Raw genomic sequence first — 15098 nt, 5'->3', positions numbered from 1 at the left:
TAAAACTTTCCCAATGCGGTCTGTGACCTTACTAATGAACGGAAGAAAAACTTTGCCCTTGGACGACTGTTGTTCGTCGTTACTCCTGATTCTCTGCCTAGAGCGAAGTGCTCGATCTATATCCTTGCTAGAAAAGCCATTCTTCACGAAAGTTGACCGTAGATGTTCAATCTCATCTTTTAAATAAACAGGTTCACAAAGTTTGTACGCCCCGTCCACCAAAGTTTTCATTACACCTCTTTTTTGTCTAGGGTGGTGGTTTGATTCTTTGTGTAGATAACGATCAGTATGTGTGGGCTTTCTATGCACCTTATGGCCCAACGTTCCGTCCCGTCGTTTAATCACAGACACATCCAGGAAGTTCAATTACACATCCCTTTCCGTCTCCATAGTGAATTGGATTTTCGGATTAATGCTGTTTAAATGTGTCAGGAAGGCATCCAACTCCTCTGCTCCGTGTGTCCATACTACGAACGTGTCATCGACATAGCGATACCATCTGGCTGGTCTCTTACTGGCAGTCTGCAACGCCCGTTGTTCAAAAGTCTCCATAAATAGGTTAGCCACGGCAGGACTGAGAGGACTGCCTATAGCTACCCCGTCAAGCTGTTCATAAAAGTTATTATTGTATTGAAAATAGGTTGTGGTGAGGCAGTGTCGGAATAATGCCACAATATCTGTGTCACCAGAAGGTCTAATATGTTATCGACACGAGTCGGTTCTCTGTTTAACTGCTCAAGGTAGTTTTCAGATAAAGCACTTAAAAAAATTTCACTGGATTCTTTGTCCCTGCCACCCGTTATGAACGTTTGAGTCTCCCAGCCTATATCCGACAAATTAAAATCTCCACCCAGAACTATAACACGGTGGGGAAATCTACTCGAAATATTTTCCAAATTATCCTTCAGGTGCTCAGCCACATCAGCTGCTGAGCCAGGGGGCCTATAGAGGCATCCAATTACCATGTCTGAGCCTGCTTTAACCGTGACCTTCACCCAAATCATTTCACATTTCGGATCTCCGTCAATTTCCTTCGATAATATTGCACTTCTTATCGCTATAAACACGCCTCCCCCTTCACTTTCCAGCCTGTCTCTGCAGTATACATTCCAATCTGAGTTTAGGATTTCATTACTGTTTACGTCTGGTTTCAGCCAACTTTCTGTCCCTAGTACTATATGGGCATTGTGACCGTTTATTAATGAGAGCAGTTCTAGGATCTTTCTATAGACGCTCCTGCAGTTTACTATTAGCACATTAATATTGTTATTCCCTGTTGCATTTTGCCTACTCCTACCTTGCCGCGTCTCAGGAGGCGTCTGTCGGGCCTAGGGAGAGAATTCTCTAACCTAAAAAACTCCCATGTGCACTCCACACGTACTCCGCTACCCTTGTAGCCGCTTCCGGCGTGTAGTGCACGCCTGACCTATTCAGGGGGACCCTACATTTCTCCACCCGATAGCAGAGGTCGAGAAATTTGCACCCCAGATCTCCGCAGAATCGTCTGAGCCTCTGGTTTAAGCCTTCCACTCGGCTCCAAACCAGAGGACCGCGATCGATTCTGGGAACGATACTACAAATAGTTAGCTCTGATTCCAACCCCGCGAGCGAGGCTTTCCGCCTTCACCAATTCCGCCAACCGCCTGTACGAACTGAGGATGACCTCTGAACCCAGACGGCAGGAGTCATTGGCGCCGACATGAGCAACAATTTGCAGTCGGGTGCACCCAGTGCTCTCTATCGCCGGCAGGGCCTCCTCCACATCTCGGATGAGACCTCCCGGCAAGCAGACAGAGTGAACACTGGCCTTCTTCCCTGACCTTTCCGCTATTTCCCTAAGGGGCTCCATCACCCGCCTAACGTTGGAGCTCCCAATTCTGGTGATCAGGAAGCTTACACCTCTGCCTCCCCACCCCTTGCTGAACAAATACTGGGGTGAAAATTTGTTCCTCCACGAGGACTTGAACTGGCTGCTTCGAAGTTGAGTTCCGCAGCACGGATGTGCGCTGCCGACTTCGGCTACATTTTTTTTGGAACACATTTATTACACTTTTTACTATTTGCACACATATATCATATTTTTTAACTAGGGCACAAAAAGAAGTAGAAATTCGGGCCATTTTATGTATTACACAAAATACAAATGAACATATTCTTATTGCAGAAGGATCTTCAGCTGAATAGTGTAAATATTTTTTCATAAAGTGAAACACTTTCATCGATAATACCAAAAGGCATTTGTATTCAAATGCCTTGCAGCATTTCCACCTGTGCACTAACATGCACCCTTGCTGACGGGGTCCGTCATTCACCACGGTATTTTCTTTTAACACAACACACACACAATTTTTTCTCTTTGCCATTAACATTGTAACAGTATAAAAACATATAATACAGTTCTCATAAAAAAACTATAGGGCGAGTCCGGAGGAAAAGTACACTACTGGCCATTAAACTTGCTACACCAAGAAGAAATGCAGATGATAAACGGATATTCATTGGACAAATATATTATACTAGAACTGACATGTGATTACATTTTCACGCAATTTGGGTGCAGGATCTATGATCCTGAGGAATCAGTACCCAGAACACCCACCTCTGGCCGTAATAACGACCTTGATACGCCTGGGCATTGAGTCAAACAGAGCTTAGATGGCGTGTACAGGTACAGCTGCCCATGCAGCTTCAGCACGATACCACAGTTCATCAAGAGTAGTGACTGGCGTATTGTGACGAGCCAGTTGCTTGGCCACCATTCACCAGAAGTTTTCAATTGGTGAGAGATCTGGAGAATGTGCTGGCCAGGGTAGCAGTCGTACATTTTCTGTATCCAGAAAGGCCTATACAGGACCTCCAACATGTGGTCTTGCGTTATCCTGCTGAAATGTAGGTTTTCGCAGGGATCGAATGAAGGGTAGAGCCACGGGTCGTAACACATCTGAAATGTAACGTCCACTGTTCAAAGTGCCGTCAATGCGAACAAGAGGTGACCGAGACGTGTAACCAATGGCACCTCGTCCCATGTCGCCGGGTGATACGCCAGTATGGCGATGAAGAATACACGCTTCCGATGTGCGTTTACCGCGATGTCGCCAAACGCGGGTGCGACCATCAAGATGCTGTAAACAGAACCTGGATTCATCCGAAAAAATGATGTTTTGCCATTCGTGCACCCACTACACCATCGCAGGCGCTCCTGTCTGTGATGCAGCCATGGTCTCCGAACTGATGGTCCATGCTGCTGCAAAACGTCGTCGAACTGTTCGTGCAGATGGTTGTTGTCTTGCAAAAGTCCCCATCTGTTGACTCAGGGATCGAGACGTGGCTGCACAATCCGTTACAGCCATGCGGATAAGATGCCTGTCATCTCGACTGCTAGTGATACGAGGCCGTGGGATCAAGCACGGCGTTCCGTCTTACCCTCCTGAACCCACCGATTCCATATTCTGCTTACATTCGTTGGATCTCGACCAACGCGAGCAGCAATGTCGCGATACGATAAACCGCAGTCGCGATAGGCTACAATCCGAACTTTATCAAAGTCGGAAACGTGATGATGGTACGCATTTCTCCTCCTTACACGAGGCATCACAACAACGTTTCACCAGCTAACGCCGGTCAACTGCTGTTTGTGTATGAGAAATCGGTTTGAAACTTTCCTCATGTCAGCACGTTGTAGGTGTCGCCACCGGCGCCAACCTTGTGTGAATGCTCCGAAAAGCTAATCATTTGCATATCACAGCATCTTCTTCCTGTCGGTTAAATTTAGCGTCTGTAGCACCTCAACTTCGCGATGTAGCAATTTTAATGGCCAGTAGTGTACAAGCTTTGAGGGGTGATATTGTTGGTGATACTGAACAAAAAACTTAAAATGAACATATGCCCTTTTATTTACCGTAGCCACATACAGCTGTTCGAAAATCACAGGCGTCAGTCGCATGTCCTACACCAGAACTCACACGCGAATACAACCGAAGCGACATTAGACCACTTAGTGCTGCCTTCACTAATCATTTCAATGCACTCGTCACAAAGGAGGAGTTTCTTGTTCGTATTTTACAAGCGTGTGTTCAAGTAAAGGATCGTACGATGAGCTCGAATCAGCAACACAGCAACTGTTTACAAGAGTTGCAAAATGCAGTGCAGGTATCGGTGGACGTTTTGAACATATTTTGTGAGAAAATGCATATAATTAAACACATCATTAGTTCACAGTCTTTCATTTACAATCATCTGCATTTGTTCTTCTTCTAATAATTTCCGGGTATGCAGCCGGATCCCGTCGACATTCTGCCACGATATTTCGGCCCAGAGACGTCCGGCCATCATCAGGTGAGTACACAACTACTGAAGAGCCCAGGGGCTCTTGCATTTGTTCTGTTACCCATTGTTTTCATTAGTTATCTCGGAAGCTGGTACGTACAAGTCACATGTGCAAATCACGTTTTGTTTTCAAAATCACTATTGCTATCACCCCTCTAAACATGTACCTTTCCACCTGACTCACACTGTAGATGGTAGCAGTTTAGCGAATAACGTTTCTCCTGAGTCTTTTGACCAATTGGCACTACATGGAATGGCGTCTAGCCTTTCGTTTTAAATCCTGCTCTTGATTACAATGTCTGTACCCGTCTACTGAAACTGTTTGCCGGCAGCTGTGACCGAGCGGTTCTAGGCGCTTCAGTCCGGAACCGCGCTGCTGCTATGGTCGCAGGTTCGAATCCTGCCTCGGGCATGGATGTGTGTGATGTCCTTAGGTTAGTTAGGTTTAAGTAGTTCTAAGTCGAGGGGACTGATGACCTCAGATGTTAAGTCACATAGCGCTTAGAGCCATTTGAACCATTTGAACCTGAAACTGTTTACTAGCAGTGGCTTAGGGCAGCTTTTCCCAACTTGTTCTCTGAAGTACGAGGCCGTGCTGAAAAGTAATGCGAATTTTTTATGTGAAAACACTCACAGCTTATTAAATAAAACAAACGTTATTAACATTTTACATTTTTGTTCTTTAAGTCTACAGAATTACACTCCTGGAAATTGAAATAAGAACACCGTAAATTCATTGTCCCAGGAAGAGGAAACTTTATTGACACATTCCTGGGGTCAGATACATCACATGATCACACTGACAGAACCACAGGCACATAGACACAGGCAACAGAGCATGCACAATGTCGGCACTAGTACAGTGTATATCCACCTTTCGCAGCAATGCAGGCTGCTATTCTCCCATGGAGACGATCGTAGAGATGCTGGATGTAGTCCTGTGGAACGGCTTGCCATGCCATTTCCACCTGGCGCCTCAGTTGGACCAGCATTCGTGCTGGACGTGCAGACCGCGTGAGACGACGCTTCATCCAGTCCCAAACATGCTCAATGGGGGACATATCCGGAGATCTTGCTGGCCAGGGTAGTTGACTTACACCTTCTAGAGCACGTTGGGTGGCACGGGATACATGCGGACGTGCATTGTTCTGTTGGAACAGCAAGTTCCCTTGCCGGTCTAGGAATGGTAGAACGATGGGTTCGATGACGGTTTGGATGTACCGTGCACTATTCAGTGTCCCCTCGACGATCACCAGTGGTGTACAGCCAGTGTAGGAGATCGCTCCCCACACCATGATGCCGGGTGTTGGCCCTGTGTGCCTCGGTCGTATGCAGTCCTGATTGTGGCGCTCACCTGTACGGCGCCAAACACGCATACGACCATCATTGGCACCAAGGCAGAAGCGACTCTCATCGCTGAAGACGACACGTCTCCATTCGTCCCTCCATTCACGCCTGTCGCGACACCACTGGAGGCGGGCTGCACGATGTTGGGGCGTGAGCGGAAGACGGCCTAACGGTGTGCGGGACCATAGCCCAGCTTCATGGAGACGGTTGCGAATGGTCCTCGCCGATACCCCAGGAGCAACAATGTCCCTAATTTGCTGGGAAGTGGCGGTGCGGTCCCCTACGGCACTGCGTAGGATCCTACGGTCTTGGCGTGCATCCGTGCGTCGCTGCGGTCCGGCCAAAGGTCGACGGGCACGTGCACCTTCCGCCGACCACTGGCGACAACATCGATGTACTGTGGAGACCTTACGCCCCACGTGTTGAGCAATTCGGCGGTACGTCCACCCGGCCTCCCGCATGCCCACTATACGCCCTCGCTCAAAGTCCGTCAACTGCACATACGGTTCACGTCCACGCTGTCGCGGCATGCTACCAGTGTTAAAGATTGCGATGGAGCTCCGTATGCCACGGCAAACTGGCTGACACTGACGGCGGCGGTGCACAAATGCTGCGCAGCTAGCGCCATTCGACGGCCAACACCGCGGTTCCTGGTGTATCCGCTGTGCCGTGCGTGTGATCATTGCTTGTACAGCCCTCTCGCAGTGTCCGGAGCAAGTATGGTGGGTCTGAGACACCGGTGTCAATGTGTTCTTTTTTCCATTTCCAGGAGTGTATTTCTCAACATTGTCACCCTGGCGGCGATCATATTTCTCCCAACGGGAGATCAGTTTGCTGATACCGTCACTGGTTGATTGGTTGATTTGGGGGACGGACCAAACAGCGAGGTCATCGGTCCCATCGGATTGGGGAAGGAAGTCGATTGTGCCCTTTCAAAGGAACCATCCCGGCATTTACCTGAAGCGATTTGGGGAAATCACGGAAAACGTAAATCAAGATGGCCGCACGCGGGTTTGAAACGTCGTCCTCCCGAATGCGAGTGTAGAGTGCTAACCACACCGTCCCTGTAGAGTGTTTGACTGTATTGATGGAGCAGCAGCTTCACCTCTGCTTGGACCGTTGTATCACTATCAAAGTGATATCCTGGAAGGTATTCTCTAAGTTTTGGAAACATTAAAATCGGACAGGGTTAAGTCAGGATGGTATGAAGGATGATCGACGAGAGTGAACCCAAGGCGTCGGGTCGTTACAAATGCCACAGTGTCCTTGTGTGGCCTAGCATCGTCACGACGAAGGTGAGGGGGCTTCTTGTGTAGACGAACTCCTCAAATTCGAAACTCGATTACAGCACGCTGTTTCTCATGTATCGACATAGTTACATTAAACATCGCCTTTTTACACTCTACAATTCTGAGCCTTCTAAAGACAGAGTGCTGCCAATATGTAGACATGAAAAATAAAGATGCATATTGTTGATAACGCTTGTTTTATCAAAAAGGTTTACGAGTTTTCACATTAAAAATTCAGTGGCGTTACTTTTCAGCACGCCCTCGTGTTTGTAATCATCGTGAAATGCTTTAAGTCCAGTCCTTTGGAATCCTGAACAGTTCTTCCAGACAGACATTTCTGTAAGTCCATCCAATCTGAGTATACTGTTGTGGCGTAACAAGACAGCTACGCCACACTGAAGTAGCCGAAAGGCACGCGTTATTTCAAGGAGGCTAGATAGAGGTCTGAAACAGGATACTTATTAATGTTATAAAGAAAAGTATGTAGCTACTAGAACACTTAACTTTTTATATAGTCCTATGGTATACAGCATTCTTGGTGATACAAGTGAGACTCTATCTTGAGGTACATGCAATGTTACAAATGGCGCCTTGCTAGGTCGTAGCCATGGACTTAGCTGAAGGCTATTCTAACTGTCTGCTCGGCTAAAGAGCAATGCATGCTAACTATCTGCTCGGCTAATGAGCGTTGCTTTGTTCGTGTAGTCGCTAGCAATGTCGTCCGTACAACTGGGGCGAGTGCTATTCCGTATCTCGAGACCTGCCTTGTGGTGGCGCTCGGTCTGCGATCACACAGTGGCGACACGCGGGTCCGACATGTACTAAATGGACCGCGGCCGATTTAAGCTACCACCTAGCAAGTGTGGTGTCTGGCGGTGACACCACATATACCATTCCTTGCAATGGAACCGATAAGTGTTTGCTTAACAATATCTTCAGTCTCAATGCGGTGCAGGATCCATTTAAGTACACGCAGATTTCCACCAAAATCAAGATACAGGACTTTGTCCCACTGTTTCTGCTAGCTGGCAGGAAGTACCTTCGGTAATGTAGAACCTTGAAGTGCAACCTATGGAGGCGGGTATTTGTTCCATATGTGTAGTGTTGTCATATATCTGTGGTTTGATTTTTTTCTTTTCTCTTTGTAAGTTAAAGTTCAGGAGACCTTGTGTTTTATTTGCGACTGTGTTGTTTCCATCTTCAAGATATGTAATTTTTCTCCGTGTCTTCAAGAGTGGTTGAAAAGTCGCCGATGGATACATGAACAATATTGATTAAAATATGTAACCCTAATTAGCTCGCATGTTAACTACGATGGGGGTTCAATAAGTAATGCAAAACAACCTTTTTATCTGAAAGCATGTTGACTTCATTCAGGATCCGAATTCACCATATTATTCCCACTCTTTTGGCTACAAAGCCCTATTTTTCAACACAATCTCCGTTTAACGCGACGGCCTTGCGCCACGTTACTGGGAGAGCCTGTATGCCCGCATGGTACCTGAGATATTGTATTTCCACACCGCCACAGCTCGTCACATAAAACACTGATTTGAGTAATGAAAGAGGCCAAGAGCCATTTATTTGCCAATGTGTAATTTTTAACTACACATTGTAATCACGTATTTTGACGATTTACAAGGAGAAATGAATCCAGCGCCACTGACGCGCTTGAGAAACTATAGACTAATTCAACGCGCATGTAAAAACATCGACGTTAAAGACAGACTCTGAAGACGGTTGAAAATTACAAAAAAACAAGCGAGCAACCCATCGTCCACTGCCGGACAATATCACTCTCTTTTTATCTGCTGTATAATACGGACGCACCATTACATAGACGTCATTATAAGATTTGTAATTTCTTTTAATCTATTGATAAATACTGTTATTTTGTTGCGTGTGAGACTAGTATGTGTGAAAAACACAGAGTGGTTAATGAATGGACATTTCTACGTGATTTCTAAACTTTTCAAACCGCTCAAGCTCTGTCATTGTTATTGACGTAAGTGTTAACATGTTAAATGTACGTCCAAGTTCGTAATTACGGTATCAAATTCTCTAAATTTGTGTTTGCTTAATCACTTACTTTCTATCTGCCAAGTTTTTTTTACAGAGCCAACTGTGTCCGACGTGTCATTGTGCGAACAGAACAGTCGAGGCCGACGTTAACATACTACTTTATCCCCCCCCCCCTTGTAATATTCGTCAATCTCAGTTTTAAACTGGCCCTTAGGTACATTTTCAGTGCGAGTGACGTCCGGGAATTTCTTAGCAAACTTCTCTATTCGCATATCGCTCGCACAAAGCCTTACTGTTCCACAATGGTACGCGTCACTTTCTAGACGGGAAAGGGAGCCACGCAAATATACGAGGGCAGTTCAATCAGTAATGCAACACTTTTTTTTCTGAAACAGGGGTTGTTTTATTCAGCATTGAAATACACCAGGTTATTCCCCAGTCTTTTAGCTACACAACACTATTTTTCAACGTAATCTCCATTCAATGCTATGGCCTTACGCCACCTTGAAATGAGGGCCTGTATGCCTGCAAGGTACCATTCCACTGGTCGATGTCGGAGCCAACGTCGTACTGCATCAATAACTTCTTCATCATCCGCGTAGTGCCTCCCACGGATTGCGTCCTTCATTGGGCCAAACAAATGGAAATCCGACGGTGCGAGATCGGGGCTGTAGGGTGCATGAGGAAGAACAGTCCACTGAAGTTTTGTGAGCTCCTCTCGGGTGCGAAGACTTGTGTGAGGTCTTGCGTTGTCATGAAGAAGGAGAAGTTCGTTCAGATTTTTGTGCCTATGAACACGCTGAAGTCGTTTCTTCAATTTCTGAAGAGTAGCACAATACACTTCAGAGTTGATCGTTTGACCATGGGGAAGGACGTCGAACAGAATAACCCCTTCAGCGTCCCAGAAGACTGTAACCATGACTTTACCGGCTGAGGGTATGGCTTTAAACTTTTTCTTGGTAGGGGAGTGGGTGTGGCGCCACTCCATTGATTGCCGTTTTGTTTCAGGTTCGAAATGATGAACCCATGTTTCATCGCCTGTAACAATCTTTGACAAGAAATTGTCACCCTCAGCCACATGACGAGCAAGCAATTCCGCACAGATGGTTCTCCTTTGCTCTTTATGGTGTTCGGTTAGACAACGAGGGACCCAGCGGGAACAAACCTTTGAATATCCCAACTGGTGAACAATTGTGACAGCACTACCAACAGAGATGTCAAGTTGAGCACTGAGTTGTTTGATGGTGATCTGTCGATCATCTCGAACGAGTGTGTTCGCACGCTCTGCCATTGCAGGAGTCACAGCTGTGTACGGCCGGCCCGCACGCGGGAGATCAGACAGTCTTGCTTGACCTTGCAGCGATGATGACACACGCTTTGCCCAACGACTCACCGTGCTTTTGTCCACTGCCAGATCACCGTAGACATTCTGCAAGCGCCTATGAATATCTGAGATGCCCTGGTTTTCCGCCAAAAGAAACTCGATCACTGTTGTTTGCAACGCACATCCGTTACAGACGCCATTTTAACAGCTCCGTACAGCGCTGCCACCTGTCGGAAGTCAATGAAACTATACGAGACGAAGCGGGAGTGTTTGAAAATATTCCACAAGAAATTTCCGGTTTTTTCAACCAAAATTGGCCGAGAAAAAAAATGTGTTGCATTACTTATTGAACTGCCCTCGTAGGTTGCTTCCCCTTCTCAATCTGATGCTTAAATAATAATAATATTTCCTTACATCAGATACCGCTCTACTGGTCAACATCGAAGCCAATTTCTGGCTGTACCAGTAACCTATCCATTACAATGACATTTTCACTCTACAGCGTAGAGTGCGCTGATATGAAACTTCCTGGCAGATTAAAACTGTGTGCCGGAACGAGACTTGAACTCGGGACCTTTGCCTTTCGCGGGTAAGTGCTCTACCAACCGAGCTACCCAAGCACGACTCACGCCCCGTCCTCACAGCTTTACTTCTGCCAGTACCTCGTCTCCTACCTTCCAAACTTTACAGAAGCTCTCCTGCGAACCTTGCAGAACTAGCACTCCTGAAAGAAAGGATATTGCGGAGACATGGCTTAGCCACAGCCTGGGGGATGTTTCTAGAATGAAATTTTCACTCTACAGCGGAGTGTGCGCTGATATGAAACTTCCTGGCAGATTAAAACTGTGTGCCGGGCCGAGACTCGAACTCGGGACCTTTGCCTTTCGCGGGCAAGTGCTCTACCAACTGAGCTACCCAAGCACGATTCACGCCCCGTCCTCACAGCTTTACTTCTGCCAGGAGAGCTTCTGTAAAGTTTGGAAGGTAGGAGACGAGGTACTGGCTGAAGTAAAGCTGTGAGGACGTGGCGTGAGTCGTGCTTGGGTAGCTCAGTTGGTAGAGCACTTACCCGCGAAAGGCAAAGGTTCCGAGTTCGAGTCTCGGTCCGGCACACAGTTTTAATCTGCCAGAAAGTTTCAACCTATCCATTGTTCACGTAATGCTTCCCACGGAATACATCCTTCAATATGTCAAACGTGGATGAGGAAGAACAGTCCAACGAAGCTTCGTGAGCTTCTCTCCATGCGTTGTCATGGAGAAGGAGTTCTTTTGCATTTTTGTGGAAACAAACATGCTGAAGTCGTTTCTTCAATTTCCTGAGGGTAGCACAGTACACTTCAGAGTTAATCGTAGCCGCAAGAGGAAGGGCATCAAAGAGAAGAGGCATTTCAGAGTCCCACCGTCGCCATGACTTCATCGGTTGAGGGTGCGTCTTCTTTTCGGAGGAGAGGTGGTGTGGTGTCAGTCCGTGGATTGCCGTTTTGCTTCCTGTTTGGAGTAACGAACTCATGTTTCGTCATCTGTGACGATTTTTGACAAACAATTGTCACAATCAGCTTCGTAACACGCAAACAGTTCCGGACAGATGGTCCTTCGTTGCTCTTTATGGGCTTCTGTTAGGCAACGATAAACCGAGCGACTACACACATTTCAGTACACCAACTGGTGGACCAGGTTGTCAGCATTACCGCCAGAGACGTCCAGTTGTGCAGACAGGTGTTTGACTGTGATTCCTCGATCACCTCGAGCGAGAATGTCCACACGTTCTGCCAGGAGAGACAGCTGTGTGCAGCCTTCTGGCATGAGGGATTTCGGACAGGTTCGCGCGACCTTGTTTCGATTATGACAGACGCGTCGCCCAATGGCTCACCGTGCTTTCGTTCTCTACCAGATCTCCGTAGACATTTTGCAAGCTCCTATGAATATCTGCAACGCTCTGGTTTTCCATCAAAGTAGCTCAATGACAGCTCTCTGCTTGGAATGCACCTCTGTTACAGACGCCATTTTACAGTCTGCGTACAACGGTGCCGCCTGTCTGAACTTCATGAAACTATAGGGGACGAAGAGGGAATATTTCAAGGTGTAACACCATTATCGATTATGAGTAGTTAATATAATGTAATTAAGTATATGTAACTATGTAGTGTTTATTCTGTATGAGTTAAGATCTTTGAATTGTTGGAGGTAAATGGAACTTTATGATGTATAATTTGTTTAACTTTACAATGTGCTTAAATAATGAAACTTTATTAAATATGTATGTTTGTAAGAGCAAAATTGTATGTAAAGAACTAGTTGATACTTAGGGAGTTGTTTTGTAAGGAAAGAAAAGGTGTAGGGAAACCCCTCCATTATGGAAGGGGCTTGGCGCGCAAGAAAAGGTGTAAGTGGCGGTCTGCTGATTCCAACTGTAAAATGGTGCTCTCGCATTTGGAATTGGTCTAAAAATGATTAAGTCACCGCCAAGAAGAAATGAAATAGAGCATTAAACCGCCAGAGAAGAGACCAGATAGCTGCCGCGTGCTTGCCACCACTATTGCGCCACTGCTTTAACAACTGTGGAGAACAGATATGTATACCAGTATGAACCAGTGTGCTTGTGTGTGTTTGTTGCAATAATAATTCAAGTGCTGCAAAATTTCTGTTTGATCATTGAAATTGTCCACTTCATGACACCAAGTAGGGTCCTATCCTAAAAGTGCTAAAGACCGAGTATCCTATTTTTGAAGAACTAATAATATGTTTTTAATTTAAATGTATCTAAGTTTTAGTGCTAAAGTTCACAAATGTGGTTAGTTAAAATCACTTGCTCCACAAGTGGTGTTATGAGGCACTTAATTTTGATCCTGTTTAAAATTTAACTTGAACCTGAACTTGTTTCCAAAGCTTAATAAGAATATTGCTAGTGTAAATTCTTTTAAAGTATTGAGAGCTAAATAATCTTAAGTGGGGTTGTAGTTCAGTATTTATGTGATGCAAGTTGTTTCATAAATGTGAACGGAGTTACTTAAAAAGGAAGGGACAATTTAAGGGATGAGAGGCACCCACTTGCCTTTCTCATACTGTGGCATCAAGCAGTCAGGCCTGCAAGATGAGTGGTTTGCCAAGCGAGTGGAATCTTCCTTAATTTATCGAGCAACATGAATTCTCGTATCTTACTATTTAGTTACAAATTATCCTCCTGTATGAATAATACGCAACGGAAACACGCATCTGACTATCAGTGATTTATAGAACTCTGACTGTACACTACGCACTGGCAATACCACATTTACCTTTTTTCTTTGATTTAACGGCTTTTATATAAATTCGGGACATTACGATAACATACAATTTAATGAAAAAGGCCACCAATCTCTTTCTTTTCACTATTTGATTTATTCCTAAACACACAAATTCTACAACCTACAACAAAATCACATGAGAAATTCCGCCCAGTGGGCATGGCTTTACGTTAGTGAATCTCTATACTATGGTCTCGTAATCTATTTACCGCAACAGTGCACTCCCTGGATCGGATGGTGGATCTTTTATTATACCTCACACTTCGCCTCTCACAATAATCCTCACGAAACTTTCCTCCAAATCGAGCGATACAGAAGGAACAGGCATACCCACAAATCTTTCGAAACTACCTTGCTACTCCCATGCAAAACACACATACCCAAATTACAAGACATACACAACACAACAATATGAAATATTACACAAAGAATGGTTACAACTTCACCACTTTCCGCTTTCCCACTTCAATCAATATTTATCCCAGTTTCACACGACACTGTCCCACTTTGTAATTTCTACTTTCCTACTGTGAACTCTGGAGATAAACGCACGTCTTCCTGTGCAATGCAAGCCAAGTGGCGTTGCTGGAAAAACGGCCGACTCACCTTGATTCTCTCTCAGAGTTTAAATTTAGCGTCACACGGAATGATATTTCTTAAATACTTCAACTTATGATACACACGCTATTTCTTAAATATTTCAGCTTATTGTACACACGCTATTAATTCTTAAATATTTCAGCTTAAGCTCACGGAAGTATCTCAACTTATAACTACACGTGGGCTCATTGTGACCGTTAGTTTACTACAATCCCCTTAAAATTACCTGCCTCACTTTGTAATTTTCCCCACAAAAGGTCCTGTGAAAGAGAAATTATTAATTCTAACTACTCTTAAATATTCCACATCCATACCATGCCTCCACTCTTTCATTACGGAGCACAACAAAAAAACAGGTCTTTACAGCAGAAGGTTCAGCGGCAGAGTAGCTGAAACATGGCCGTATTCCGATTCTCTCGCACCTCTCTCGAAGTGGGAGAAGCACCTTGCTACCTTATTGGTCAGCCACATTTCAGACGCTCAAAGCTCTGGTAACTTCCATCTCTTTGGTCTCACCAAAGGTAGCCAAAGGATCGACGCAAAGATGATCATATATTCCGATCCACTATCTGTGGTTAGCAGACGACCATACATTCATTCCTTTCACAGATCTCACCATACTGGATGTAGGGATTTATTTTGAGGGAGTGCACATGTGATCAATTAAATAAATAAATTGTCATTCTTTCCCACACTGGTATCCGGCTTCGCTGTATTAATTGAAATTGAGTTACTTTTACACAAAAAATGTGTTGTTCTGACAAGAATTTCGTACCTATTTTCAATGTTGGGAGGTACTGTACCCTTTCAGGGATCCCATTTTAGCCTTTACTAGAAGGAGAAAAGTCAATTTGAATCTGGTTTTGCTAACGAAATCTGAAACATTAGTACATTGGAGTGAATATG

At 45.2% G+C, this 15098-nt stretch overlaps 1 protein-coding gene and 1 non-coding gene across 2 annotated transcripts in view; one reads left to right on the top strand and one right to left on the bottom strand.

Moving 5' to 3' along the window:
• Positions 1 to 15098, top strand: part of LOC124619773 (pancreatic triacylglycerol lipase-like) — a 249632-nt gene that overhangs the window by 213237 nt on the left and 21297 nt on the right. The window lies entirely within an intron of this gene.
• Positions 11156 to 11230, bottom strand: Trnas-cga. Its single transcript has one exon. It is a non-coding gene; the product is annotated as a tRNA-Ser (tRNA).

Source organism: Schistocerca americana, chromosome 6 (assembly GCF_021461395.2).
Source record: "Schistocerca americana isolate TAMUIC-IGC-003095 chromosome 6, iqSchAmer2.1, whole genome shotgun sequence".
Taxonomy (NCBI): Eukaryota; Metazoa; Arthropoda; class Insecta; order Orthoptera; family Acrididae; genus Schistocerca; species Schistocerca americana.
This window is presented reverse-complemented; position numbering and strand designations above follow the sequence as displayed.